This window comes from Augochlora pura, chromosome 4 (genome assembly GCF_028453695.1).
Source record: "Augochlora pura isolate Apur16 chromosome 4, APUR_v2.2.1, whole genome shotgun sequence".
Lineage (NCBI taxonomy): Eukaryota > Metazoa > Arthropoda > Insecta > Hymenoptera > Halictidae > Augochlora > Augochlora pura.
The window spans coordinates 20,179,323-20,193,104 of record NC_135775.1 but is presented as its reverse complement, the minus strand read 5'-3'; the positions used below and the strand labels follow the sequence as shown (position 1 = coordinate 20,193,104).

General features: G+C 39.4%; 1 protein-coding gene across 1 annotated transcript in view; it reads right to left on the bottom strand.

The window, feature by feature from the left end:
* Irsp53 (Insulin receptor substrate 53 kDa) overlaps nt 1-13,782 on the bottom strand; it is a 295,332-nt gene that overhangs the window by 116,227 nt on the left and 165,323 nt on the right. The window lies entirely within an intron of this gene.

Genomic DNA, 13,782 nt, shown 5'->3' with positions numbered 1-13,782 from the left:
ATGGAAATTAATTACGCGCTCGTTTTGTTCGGTTACGATTCAAAAATAAGTAAATTGAATCCCTGAGAACAATTCGTGACCTAAACAGTTTTCGTCGAAATGCATTAATAATTCATGAGCGATTTCTACTTCAAAGTAAAAGTGCATGTTGCAACAAACGCCTGTTTACATAAACAAACGATTATAAAACGAGATACGGAATATGAAATTGCTGCAAACAATTCCCTGCAACATGCATATGATTGTTATATAAAAAAAGAAACAATTATCAGCAAACCGTGAAGTTTGCTATTAGATTTCAAATCAAGAAATTCTATCTAAGGGGGAATTTGTATATTTAGGTTGATTATGAAAGAATCTAGTGCAGTAGATATTTTATTTTACTAGATAAAAATTATTCTGTGAAGATGATCTACAAAAGAATTAATTTGGAGCAAAAACTTTTTTTGTAACTATAATTTAATTACACATTTTGTGTAACTATAATTTCTTCTGTTGAAATTGGAATTCGCACAAGAATCTACACTCCAATTATTAATATACTATAAGGTTAGATACAGTTGCTAAGAAACTTATTATATCAAGGATCCCATCGATTCTAAACAATTTGACAAAAATGATCGATTACACAAAGATCTACAGTATAGTAAGAGCCAAACGCAAACAACGTTTAAAACAGCGCCACGCCATAAAAGTTTCACCGCTCGCGCGCCGATAAAACGTCAGAAGTCGAGCGACGTCGCGCTCGGTTAAACAAGAAATCACAACAGTAATTGCGGATTACGCGAGACTTCGTTAACTTCCACCTTATCCCCGGTGCACCACCCCTTTCGTTCGAGGGTCGGCGAAGGTCCGGGCAAAAACTGCGTCGCGCCGGTCCGGTCGGAAAAGGGGAATAAAAACGCTGTTAGAAGTGCTCCGGTTATCAATAAAGAACGATCATTTCCGAGGAAAGCTCCTCGTTAAAACCTATGGGCTAGAAAAATTGGGACGGGGGGTCCACCGGCCCCGTTGCCCTGCCCGCCGGATCGCTGGAAATTGGTGGTGTGCGCACCCTGTTCCCAACGCCCGGAAAATCCCTCATAAATACGGGGAAGTTGTATGGCTCGTGGCGCCCGGCTGGAAAAGAAGGGAAAAAAAGGGAGGAGTGGCTCGGACAAGAGTGGCAGAGACGCGCGCTATATCTCCCGAGCAAACGGACTTCTTCCGCAACAAAAGCGCGCGGGGGCCGCTTGTTTTATTGCGGGATCGTTGTCCCTTCAAGAATACACGTTCGTTCCCGGCGTACGGTGGACACCCTCCGTTTAATTGTAACGAAAGACCACCACCTTGAGATCTTACCGAACAAATCTCCGCGGGCTGTGCGGAGATTCTGTCGACCGGAAATTGTAGACTCCTTTCGTAGGAGTTCGCGCGGGCTGCCCGCAAAAGTTTTTTAATCAGCGTGCATGTCAGTCGGTCGAATGGATCTTCGTAGGTAAAATAACTTTTGATAGGTTAATTTTAAGTACTTGGTACGGGTGGATCGATGTTTTTCAAACTTTCCGAGCTCGCAACAGCTCCGCGGTATAAGTAGCTGAATTATACGAGGGATAAATGGAACGTAATCATTTTTCAGGTTAGTTTAGCTGGTGAGAACAATTTTCTTTCTTACTACGAGTTAGTAGTTTGAAAAATTAGAACAAGTTTACGAATAATAATTATAATAATATATCGGTACTATAAAAATATAAATACTGCCACTTTCGATCTTTTCAAAGTTTTCGATTTTTTACAAGGACAATTTTCAATTAAAAAATTTCGATCGACTGTTTATTTGACTGCTTGACATGTCTTAGGTTCCTCTCAGATTTTTAAACATTGTTAACTAGGTCAAAAACTGAGTTTTCGATTTTTCTTCATAACTACCCTCTCGATCAAAGTATAGGGTTGAAATTGCTCTCACCCCTATCATAAGAAGTTATTTAGTTAGCACGTTAATAATTATAAAATAATATACAAAAATGTTCATAAATATCTGCAATGTACTGATTAATACAGTATTATTAAATATATTATTTACAAGTCTCGTATTATCTATAAATTTATATTATATTATCTCTGTCTACTAACAAGAATTGGCATGTTCTCATCTCACTTATCCTACACAACGATATTAATTACACCACACTATCGATCATTGTAATAACAAGGCAGACCGTACTCTGTGTTCGATTTTCTGTAAGAGAATAATGCGTTCGTTAGTATTTCTTTAGAAATTCTTCGAAAGATAAGACAGATCGTCCCCTATTTTGTTCCATGTCTTTGTGACTCTGTCGAGGGACTTCCACGTAGAATGAAGGGCCAAACGAAGGACGGTGGAAGCTGATCCTGTCTAGCCATTACATTCTCCTCGAAGAAAATCGGCCGCCCCCCTACCAACTACGGCCGCCCTGTTCAGACAAAAGCGGGGCATTAGAGAAGCACCGCCGGCGAATACCAATGCGTTAAGCAACCGAAAAGCTCCGATATTAAGTCGCACCCTCGCCTTTAATCCGCACTGTTTTTCTCCAAGTATCGCACTTATTGTGCACGCCGGCTGAATAGCAAACGAGGAACTTGTCAAACCTCTTCAAGGCTTCCGCCGCCCGTCTATTTCCATTGTAAACGTTATTCTATTACGAAAGCCAATTAAGTGACAATTGTGCCGTTGGGAGGATTTCCACCACTGTGCAAAGAAGATTGTTCCTTATGTAAGGATAATTTTGTGGGACCTGCTCACAGCTAAGGTTGTTTTAGTTTATTTGTTAATGTTGATAGCTTCTTTGCTCGTGAATTAGTAAGAAATGTAATTGAATCTATGTCTGTGAAAATAGAATTGTTTTATAAATATTATTATTTGTAAGTGAAGAAAGCTTTCTTTAGCTATTTATTGTGCGAATTGTGTCAATGATAAAATTCGATTATTAATAAGGTATAGTCAGATCGATAAAAATATGAAATTTAAATTTATTATAAAACTTAATGAAAATTCAACGCACAATTTCACAAATTAACAATATTTTCTAGGAATGAACAATCTCATTAAGGGTAGAAAATAAAATTGTAGAAAATGCACCCTGAAGGACCTAGGCTGTTTAGGCTTACATTAATAATTAAATATACTATATTACATGTAGCTATTTACGTAATATAATATGATATTCTAAATAAAGTAAAACATTTATTTTAATCGAAATCTCACTTTTTCAGTGCAATCCGAATTTCTCAGATTTTCGAAACGAGAGATAGACATCTCGAGGGTTGGCAAAGGGTTCACGGAAGACCGTAGTTCCATCGACACTAATTTTTCCCAAGGAAACAACCTGGCCGGCAGTTAATTACACCGGCTTTAATTCCATCGGTAACCTACTTCCGTTTCGCGAATCCCGCGTGTACGTTGCAAGAGTGGCGTTTACCACGCGCCACTTCTTTCCAACCCCTTCCCCCATCGTAGATGAAGTAGGCCGTGCTAATTAGTCTTGTTGCAGGAATCACAGGGCGGCCGGTGTAAAACGCGTGGAAATTCAAACGACCTTGAAGCTTATAACGTCTATCGCAAACCGGGGTAGGGGGAGGAGGAGGAGGAGGAGGAGAAGAGGGTGGCCCCCATCCTGTTCCTGGTCCTTGTCCGAAAGCGCTTAGGTTGACGGGGTGGCAGCCTCCGGCCGTTGCGGTGTTAATTGTTATTCTCGGTCGTTCTCCGTAATTACGGCCCCCGTTCCAACCCGGCGCGGCTGAGGCCTGGTCCGCCTTCGAATGTGCAACACTAAGAGACCCCGGCCTGCCTGCAATGGTTGCAGTTTCCACCCATTGCAGTTCGATCCGTACGAACCAGACCGAAATGTCAAATCAATTATTCGGTATTGGGTCGACCGCCTTCCGCATTCCCGGCGAATTTTAAACCAATACTCGTCCGCGAATGTTCTATCTAGACGGGCACGGTCGATTAATAATTCACGCGGTGAAAAGACAAACGTGAACGTTTTATAGTGACAAAAACGTAGTTTTTGGTTAGCTCAATTATGGAGTGAAGTAAGGAAGTATAGTTGAGATGAAGTGTCTTTTATTTATGTTATTTCGAGACTACTCAGATCATGTTATTTGGTCTTATATTTTATTTATAATATATGTAATATAAATTAGTGTATGTTGTGGATTCTTAAAGACCGTAGTAGATTAAATTTGTCATCAATAGCAAAAGTTAAAGAACATGTATAGTACGAATATCATTCAGATTATATAACTTATACTACCAATCTATCATGCGCTATAGAATTTAATAATTATTTAATTAGAAGAAGTTAGATATCATTTTTAACTTCTTCCATTCATAACTATGAAACAAATTGCAAAATTTTGAATTAAATATCCACGTTTCTTTAATGTCTTAATTATATTTATCATTTTTATGCTTATAAAATATTGTACCTTTTTTCTCGAAATATTGCGATTCAAAAATCGTATTTTCCAAAAGTCAATAAATAGAATCTTGCGTAAATTCTAGTTAATTAGGTCCATTGATACGTGAGAATGAGAATTTCTTAAAAAGCACCCTAATCAGTCGTGTTCAATGTCGCCGTGGATGCGCGAGATCAACTTCCGTTCGAGGAAAATCGTTCGGGATCCGATCCGGAAGTCTCGCGCGGTGCCCGAACGGTCTGAGGGAAAAGAAATTTTCCGTGACAGCCGGCCCCTCCTCGGAAATGAAGCGGAAGAGAGACGCATGTAATCAAGCGGATGTCGACGCGGAATTTCGTGGAGGGTGGTACCCCCCTCCCTCCCTCCTATCCCCGATACCGGGGAGCCACCGAATATGACGCGAGGGAGCAGATTTCCAAGAGTATTAGCGACCCTTCCTGCAACCACCGGCGGCTGCCTCCACACGTCTTTTATCACACGCAGCTGGCACAAGGATTCCGACTTTGCTCCGAGGTCGCCGCGTGAATGCTCCCTGAACGGGGGTTCCGCGCGACCTTTCTTCTTTCCCGTGCCCTTTCCGCACGCGAACCTCCGCCCCTTTAAATCGCGTGTACCGCTCCGACCCACGTCGACACGACTACAAAGTGAAAACGCGTGTCTGACTGCCGTGCCGATTAGATCGCCTCGTAATTGCTTCTGCTAATCATCGAATTCCTCGATTTAATCGGTGTTGCAATTTACAGTTGGCTTGTAGATGTAATATTTATATTGTTATTTATATTTATAAAATGCTTAACGAGATATATTTCTATATTACTATTTCCTATTATTTCTAAGATGAAAATATAGAAAGACAAATATATTTAAATTTATTTTCTTTTATATCATTTTTAAGGTCAAAGTATAGGAATATGATATTTTATATTGTTTCTAATGTGAAAATATACAAATAGGATATTTTTAATTATTTTCTTTTATATAACTTCTCCTATAGAAATATAAAAATATAAAATTTTATATTACTTTCATTCATAGAATTTCTAGTATAGAAATACAAAAATATGAAATTTTATATTACTTTTCCTATAAAAATATATAAATATAATATTTCGTTCCATTTTTGCTTTTATATTATTTCTAACCTAAAAATATACAAACAGCATACCTATTTCCTATTATTCCCAATACATAAATATATAAATATATCACTTCCTTAATTTTTCCTTTAACGAACACCACAATTAAAAAACTAACTTTCTACATATATTTATTCACACCACCCTAAACTAAAAACTCAGAAACCAGTCATTTAATCTATCCATAAACGTTAATTTGTTCAACATATAAGTTATCTAATTCGCAAGGAATTTCCGAGGTGCGCGGGCAGCAAGTATGCAAAGCGTAACAAAAGAAACAGTTTAAAGGAAGCTTAATTACATTTTCATTTTGCCGGGGTATTTTCTGAAACCCTCGCCACATTTGGTAACTTTCCGTGGGGCGATCTTCGTTTGCATAAAATAGTATAGAAGCATTTGTATTTGCATGCAGATCCGCAATCTAGTTACAACAATGACTTTATTACGTTGCACGCTCGCGCGTTACATGACTGGGCGAAGTTCAAAGACGCGGCGCCTACTAGGGTGGTTCCTAGTAAACGAACCAGGGATGCACTTTTATTCGAGACGAAGGTAACAGAGAGTGGAAACTGTCAGTGTTGATAATGTTATTATATATTATAATTGATGGTCTCGATGCGATTTAAGAAATTCGCAAAGGAAAACTGTTCTGACATCTTGGATTAATTACAGAAAATTTAAAATAAATTATAGTCAATGAATAAATCCTTTTGTTGACTAAATTATTAGAGATAGTAGTTATAGATATTCTACTGTTAAATTAACATGTTCATAATAACAGTGTAATAAATTAAACTAATAAAATTAAATTAAATTAATAAAATATAATTACAGAAACAGTAGAAGCACAAGAGTATACTTTAAAAATAATCAACTCAAAATAGCACTTATGTATTAACCTAGTATTAGATAAATAAAATACATTTTGACGTAAACTTCCTAAATACAAAATAATTTTATCTCAGCGTAGTACTAAGTAATAAATAAAACAAAAATTACAAAAATCATATCAAGAAAAATAGAGGCAGCAAACAACAGCTGATTGATAAAACTGTCTCCATAGTCGATCAATTCTCCGATTAACCAATCAGCAAAAAGGCGATGGAGTATTTAGCGAATATAACGCACAATTAGAGCGCATTATGATTGCTTTATTATTTCCCTCAGCAATACGTTTGTGCGTTGAATCGCGGGGCGACGGTTCGGCATCGAATCGAACGGGTTTTAGTAAACTCTACGAAAACGAGAAATGTTTTCCGGCGTTGCTCTCTCATACGCACGTAATTCGCCGGGTGAAATGAAATCAGTCGGAGTTTGATTTGTCGATACATTGATCAGAATTTCGCGTGGCATTTTCTCTAGAGCGAGGCGCCGTATAATTGGAGATTAATCTGCACGGCAAACTTTCGGCGAATAAAATAGTTCGATTTCCGGCTACGAAATTCATTTCGGCGTGTGTAAACACGGTGAAATCGCTCGGAACTTTGTTCCCACCGCCGACGGCGCCGCGAAATCCGCCGTCGGGTAATTTACTTAGATACGTCGCGAGGATGCTGCTCTAAATCGAATTAATTTCGTCTGGTTGACGAAGCGATCACCGCAAATGTGTGCTGCTATATCGCAGCCGTTCGATTTCTTCGTACGTTCACGCTTTATTTCAAATTGTTCATAAGGGTTGATGCACAAAATTGTTAGATTTAATATGGTCTTTGGGCGAAGACATAATTGTCTGCATTAATGGAGAAGTCATATTTTATTTATATTATTTTTCTCTTGTATTCTATTTGAAATTTTATTTCCAAAATTTTTATTATTGTGAGTTCTGATTTATTTAAAATTGTGGTAGATTCAATTTGTCATGAATACTACGAATTAAACGATATGTGTTATGTGGATACCATTAAAATTATATTATTACTATAGTACTTGTAATAATATAATTCTAATCTATTTAATAAATCTACCTATACATACATTAATAGATTATAATATATATTAATACATATTATAATCATAATATAAATGCAATCTATCATAAATCGTATATATTGTAGAAATATTATATGTAAAAATAAATAAAAATTAAATAGTAGACGATAAAATAAATAATCAAAATAATTCATATTATTAGATTTGCGGAACGCTAAAAGCAGCTGTTTCACATTCGTCTATAAAAGCAACAATAATAAATTCACTCTGATAACACAAATATTAAATAAATAACTCCCATAATTATCTTTACAATCTGGATAATTATAAATTAAAAATTTAGTGTCCCTAATTATTGAACCCTTCCATAAACCTAGTACCAAATAAAATGAAAAATCGAGAAGATAATAAAGAATACAGTATCCAAAGAACAGTGACTAAAAAAAAAAGGTGAACATCGAAGAAATCCCATCGTATTTTTCGCTCCGATGCTCACCTTTTCTCGCGGTCGCGGTAATTATACAGCCGGGTCGCAATTAAGGATTCCATATTTAAAGAAGGACGAGCATATCAAAGAGGAGACGATCCCCCTATTCCCGCGAAAACACAAGTAGAATTTGTTGTCCGGTGGTATCGACGAGGATCAACACCCTCCGTAATTACAGAAGGGTTCGAAGAACACGCGGGGCTCGACGGCGGAATCCCGAACCTTTCTGATAGGGACGTCGCATTAAATCGCGCGCTCGATGGCAGGCTAATTAAGCATAGTCCCATAGCGTGTAATGCGTTCGCTTCCGACTACGGGCGAATTAACTCGAATTCTCGATGGCTTAACAAAAACCCTCCTCGCCATTCTCATCGCTTTTCCATTCCCCCCGTCGCGGCGAACACCGTAACGAGAGAAAGAAGGAAAGGGAGAGAGAGAGAGAGATAGAGAACCCCGTGGCTCTGAAAAACGTAGCCCCGTCTCCACCGTGAAGGTGCGGGAAGGGGCGCGGACGGGCTTCTCGATGGGGGTAAACAGAGCCCCGGGGGTTGGGCGGTCTGAAAGGATGCGACTGAATCAGATTCGTCGTCAACTAATTCGTTTCAAAAACCGGAGGCGACGGAGCCACTCAATTAGCGCCTTCCGCCTGCTATTCTGTCGGCCTCGGCGAGGAACCCGCTGCTTCAACCCTCTCTCGACAGAGGGAGAGAGAGAGAGAGAGAGAGAGAGAGAGAGAGGACTGCCGCGGAAATATGGGGTTTTCCGTCGCGGCTGGGTAACGCCGATGCCTCCTGCGATGATTTCTCGAGAACCGGGAATCGCGAGGTCTCGTCGAGGAGGGCGAGCGCGTTCTTATGGGGGCGGTTTAACCCCTTCGCACGGTGTCTCGCTGTATGGACAAAAGCCAGACATCTGAAGTGTCAAGTCTCGTGATTTTGCCGTGGAAAATATTTGCGATGTCTCGTTGAATTTATGGTATCAATTTGTTGTTAACGCTAGACTAGTGTATTTGTTAAAATTTATGCATAGATCGGTAGTATTTATTGTATCATTATCGATGTAAACGTATTAGTTAAGAAGTAGAGGACAATTGCTTTTTCTTTGTACTTTCATAATGAAGAGATCTAAAGTTGATCGATCAATTGTAATTAAAAATATTCCTTTTTTACCATTTTTCTTACTATCATCTGCAGCAACGGTTTCATAGGGTAGTAATAGTAGTTCAGGATAGAAATTCAGATGCAATGTATATTACTTTGACAAACTCCATTGGAGGAATATTTTCTTTTTAATTGGAGTTTTATAAATAGTTTTTAATAGTGTGAAGCATTAAAAATTTTAAAACAATACTGACGAATTGTCATAACTTATTATATAATATGTCATGTCAACAATTAACAATTTTTTAAATTTAAACTTTGTTAGTATAAAAATTATTTTGGAACGTGCTAGTGCCTCAGAGTCACCACTCGAGTGCAAAGGGTTAAATAGTCTCACTGTGCCACGTGGATTTACGAATGAACAGAGTGAAAATACGATTATAGCAACACTACAAGATGAATCTACAAATGTCCCACCACGTATCATCGTACATCAAAAAGGTGAGACATTCTCAACCTCACCATGCCCCAAAGAGTTAAAGGTTAAAGATTGTTCTCGACGCAACCGTAGTTAGAATCTCGCGACGCCCACGATCGCCAACTTTATGAACGGAGCTATTTCTCTCCCACAGCTGCGCAACGATCCGGATCAACAAAGAGCCGGTCTGCTCGCGGAATCGGACGTAAATGAAATAGAAAAGCATCAAATCGCGCTCGAAGGGTTCAGACGACGAAGAAGAAGCGAAGAAAAGAAGACGATGAAGAAGAAGAAGAAGAAGAAGAAGAAGGTGGGAGTCCGCGGACGGCTTTCACTCGCGTTCCAATTCACGGTCCGCGTTTGTCTATTAACAGCCTAGCGGGATGCTCCAGAGGCGAGTGTTCAAGAGGCCCTGGAGTAGGAACCGGTTGGAAACGGTCTGCGAAGAGGTATCTCGCTCGCGGGCACCGGGACCTTTCTTCTCTCTCGCGGAGAAGCCGGGTGATAAGTGTTCATTGGCGAGCGTCGTTGAAAAGAGACGAGGAAAAGGCAAAGTGGTGGAAGAAAGGGATCGGAGAAGGATGCCGAAAGAACACAGCGGGAGAACGAGAAAAAGAAGAAGAAAAAAGAGGAAGATAGAAGAGGGAGAAAGAGAGACAGTTAGAGAAACGGAGAGAGAGACTGTGTTAGAGAATCAGAGAGAAGGAGAAGAAGAGTGTGTGAGAGAGAGGGGGAGAGAGCGAGAGAGGAGGTGGAAAAACCGGGCGAGGAGAAGACGGCGGCATTTTTTAAAATTAAATTTCTCGCGCGGTCGGAGAAACGGAAGAGTGGTCTCGCAGCGTGCCGCTCGGCCTGTGGAACAATAAATAAAAGACACACCCCCTCATCCGCACCCCATCCGCGCTACCGTGCCGACAACAGGCCCTCTCCCGCAACGAGAAACGCCCGGAGAGCCGAGGCTGAAGTATAGAAGCCGGGGAGAGAGAGCGCGCGCGGGCGAGTTCGCGTTCAAGAGTACCATAATTTACGCTCCACTCGTTTCCTCCTCGTGTATACCTAACGTGTACGAATGAAGCATAAATTCAGCGGCGCTACCCCACCTCGCCGCCCCTTCGCGTTCTCCCCGGCTCTCTTTCGCCGGGCGTGTCTCTGTCTCTCGGGTTCGCCTCGCGGCCTTATACTCTCCCTACCATCGCATCGGCGGCGAACAGGAAACTTAACGTTTAGCAGCGCGAAAAAGCCGAGGATGAGAAAGACGGTGGCGGGGCGGCGGGCGGGCGGGCGGCAGGCAATCGGCGCTTTGGAGAGGATCAACACGGAAGAGGGAAATGGGAGGCCGGCCTTCGAGGTCGCCTTCTTTCTTTGCGAATTACCCCCCGGGCTGAATGAGTATTAAAGCCGGAACGGCGGAATGTGTGCGGCGGCTTAATCGCCGCGGGATTTTATAATTGCGCAACGCCGGGGTGGTTGCTAACCCCCTCCTACCTCTCTCCTTGTGGCCGTTCGAAATCGTTCCGCGTTCCTTGCGAGCTGATATTGGGGGATGTCATTCTGGAAATGGGAAAACGGAGTTGTTGCTTGTAGACTAGCAGAGCCGGATACTGTGCCCTAGCCAATTACTGTGTCTTTTGTTTCTTTTCGAGCGCAATTCATTTAACCCATTGAATTATAATAACTAGTCGATTCGTGACGAATGCTTGACGAACATAATTTAATAAATATTGAATAATTCAATAATTATATTTAATGTAATAATTTAGTTTAATATAGTTAAATTTAATCTGTCATTTAATAAATATGATTGAGTTTAATCTGATCATTTAATAAATATAATCAAATTCGATCTGATAATTTAATAAATATATTTAAATTTAATCTGATAATTTAATTATATTTAATTTAATTTCTTCTAAATTGAAGCAAAAGCCTTCGTCATCCAAATCTGCGAATGAAAATAAATGAAGAAGATTAAGAGACAAAAATTCTCTCGTTTTATCAAAGAAATTATTAAGAATGCCAGTCAACGTATCTCAGAAAGAGATAGTAGTGCAAGGAGTTATTATTTATCGAATGAGACTTAAGAATATGTTTCATTTAAATTCGGTGGATAAACATCTTTTCCCTTTTAATCTCGGACAGCTTCGCTAATTCGCATAAACACAAATATAGAGTGCAGCCTGTGCAACCGCAGCTCGAAAGTTTATCAAAATATGAGTACGAAGTAAAGTGAATCGAATTTGCTTTTATCCCATTTGCATCGCGAGCGTGTATATATTCGCTTAATTTCGCGGAATTTTTCAGGAGCTCGAAAGCTTTCGGCCGTTTGTTTAACGCAAGAGAAAAAAAAAGGGAGACGTAATTTACTAGTATCAAATCTGCGATGCCGTTTCGTACGCATTTCAAACGATGCTGCACAAAATAATTAAAGAAGAATAGTCATTAACCCTTTGCACTTGAGTAATGACTCTAAGGATACCACTGAAATTGTTCCATCATGTCCCAAGACAATTTTTATTACAACAATATTTAGATTTAAAAAATTGTTAACTAGTGAGATATTTGGTATGAGTCACAAGAATCAATTTCGTGAGTGCATAAAGATGCATTTTGTTACATAGAATGGAAATACTGTGAGCCAGGAAAATTGTTTCAAATTTATAATTAAAATGGCTTCGAGTGCAAAGAGTTAATAGACAGGAGAGTTTATGCATTCATGACAAAAATGAGTAGTTAAAATATGAAATTATAAAGAAAAAAATAAATTTAATAATATCTTTATACTATCTTCAATTTATCAAAATGATTAAAAAATAAATTTAAAAAAATAAATTTAATAATATCTTTATACTATCTTCAATTTATCAAAATGATTAGAAGAGAAAAATCTATTTTTATTTAGTTTTTGTTTGCTGCAGTCGTCTTTGAAAAATCGTCTTCGAACAGTCGTCTTTCTATTTTATATAAAAATCTACGAAACAATGATGAAGTTATAAAAGTATCCACCTAAATAGAATCATAGAAATTGGAATTGACGACAGCAAATACGAACGTCGGCGAAGACATTAGCGAAGTTCTCGGTCGCCAGACAGTGGGAAACTAAGGAAATAAAGTGCATCCGTGTTCGGCACGAAGTCAGTCACCAGGGGAAATTATAATATTCTTCTTGCGTCCAGTCGACGGAGATACGAATGCCGAATTGAATAAGGGTAGCGATATTTACGGAAGCGCTCGCGAAACAGAGGAATCGTCAGCAGTATTAATATTTCATGGCATTGTTTCCATATCCTCTCTGTTGGCTGAGAGCGTCTTGAGACCCCGTTCTACCAATATTTTTCAGCGTACACTTTGAAACGCGTTATTTATCGACCGGAAGGGAACACGGCGAAGAGCACGCCGGAAAATAAAGACCGTACAAAACGCGTGGCCATTACATTTTTCACGGGGCCAACGTGGACACCGATAAACATTAGGATATGAGACAATGTGGACTGGCGCTGTTGCATCGTCGACCGTCCGCCCCGCGTTCTATGGAATAACGAAATTGGCAATACCGTCTCGAACGGCCCGGGAATGGAGATGCACTCGCGGAAGGGGATGCGCCGAAGATAACTTCGTCGACGTAGCGACATCACTGCTTCCGCGACTATTTCTGAATCACCGAAATTTAGAAGTGCCATTCAAAATACGATTTCTATAAATTAATAACTAAACTGTGCAGAAATGCCAAAATAATCTTCAATATTTTTCAACTGCAATAAGCAGAAAAAGTTGCAGAAATTAATGGTATTACTAAATGAAACATCCACTTATTAATAATCGCACTGTGTAAAATATCACGATGACGTATAATATTTGTAAATTTGCATTCAGGCAGCCACGGATTAATAATAATTAAATTGCATGGAGATATCAAAATGGTCAGTAACATTTGAAAACGAAAGCGATTTCTTCGTAGATATTAATCACGTTCGTAAGAAGCGAAATAGTTGAGCATCCCAGCAACGGCTAACCATAATGAACACTGGGTACTACGGTCGGATTTATTTCCCCAATGAATAATGTATGCCACAACAAATGGCACTAGAGTAAATTGGGAAGGTAATCCGAGAACCCGGTATACTCGTATTTGCCCCGGCGTCATAGTAAATTTTTAGAAAGATTCCGGCAATGAAACTGGAAAGAGCAATTTCGTTCATCACGGTACAAATTTAA